The sequence below is a fragment of the Nasonia vitripennis genome (genome assembly GCF_009193385.2).
Source record: "Nasonia vitripennis strain AsymCx chromosome 3 unlocalized genomic scaffold, Nvit_psr_1.1 chr3_random0004, whole genome shotgun sequence".
NCBI lineage: Eukaryota > Metazoa > Arthropoda > Insecta > Hymenoptera > Pteromalidae > Nasonia > Nasonia vitripennis.
Window position 1 is genome coordinate 2,952,001 of NW_022279623.1, and position 1,279 is coordinate 2,953,279.

Genomic DNA, 1,279 nt, shown 5'->3' on the forward strand with positions numbered 1-1,279 from the left:
ACCCGTAACAATTATTAACTTGATTGTAATTGCACCTGATCATACAGGAGGCATGGCCTGCAAGCATTTGCGCCTCAGCGCCGTTACGCGCATGTATATGTATACAGGAAAAGTGAGCACGTTCGTGTACTGCCTACAGTCGGCTGGGCCGATTTAATCCCGATGCGGATACCGCTCTTGGGATTTGTAAATCAGACACCAGCTGCTGACGAAGAGCTACGATTCGTTTGGAAAGACACGTTGTGCTTGCACATCATCAGTGCATGTATGAAATTTTACGTCCAGATGAGTTGATAAAATATCAAAATCGCATTGCAAAAGGATTTTTGATGAATAAAAAAAATAACTCGTAGTAAATTGAACCTACAACGATTTGCGCATACCTTCACAACTATAAAGTATCACGCGAACGCAATCCGCGACCCACGCCCCACGCGCCGATATTTAGAGCAGGCCGAGGGGTGTAATAGATACTTTCTCCCTCTTTATATTAAACCCTGGCCTATCTCACTCTCACCGATGCTCTCGTGCGTTGCAGCTCGGCGCTTTAAGCGCGTGCGCTCGTATAAACGCCTAATTGCATTGCCAATAACAGATAATGCAACAATCAATGATTTAACGGAGAGAGGGGGGTACGTGTTAGCTCTAGCTCTCGCGCGAAGCCAACGGCAGCCACGAGGGGATCGTACACGCACCGTAGTAGATGATTTCGGAGGGTATAGGAGGAGAGAGCGACGCGATCATCGACTCTGCAAGTGGATACAGGCCCGCTTTGGTCCGACGGCCGTCCGTCCATCCGTCTATTTACGAGTGTATCTTTGGCGAGGCTCGATAACGCCGCTGGACTGCGATAAGGCTTATAATTCCGTTGTGTATTGGTTTCTTGGAACTGGAAATACTTTTGGGTTTATTGTTGTTAATGTTTTGTATGAGGGTTGCGAAGAATCGAGTGGATTTCGAGAAGAATCGATGGAATTTCATAGTCGATCTTCCAAAAGAATTGGAAGAAGATATAATTAGACGTGTAACGATGTAATTCGCAATCAGAAGCCCTCTAGTGCAAACGGTCCCAGAAGGATTGCAGTAGGTTGTTCCTGTTAATAATTGGCCTCTCTCGCCTTTCCAAATCGCTTGTAGCGATGTTCGCAGCTGCGACGCCCGCCTATAAACGCTGTTGATTATAACGTCAAGCACATTTCGAAATATTTAAAAACAAGGTCGACAAAGTTTCAGGATACTTCCCTTCGAAAGATTAATAGATTCGCCCTCTTGAATGCAC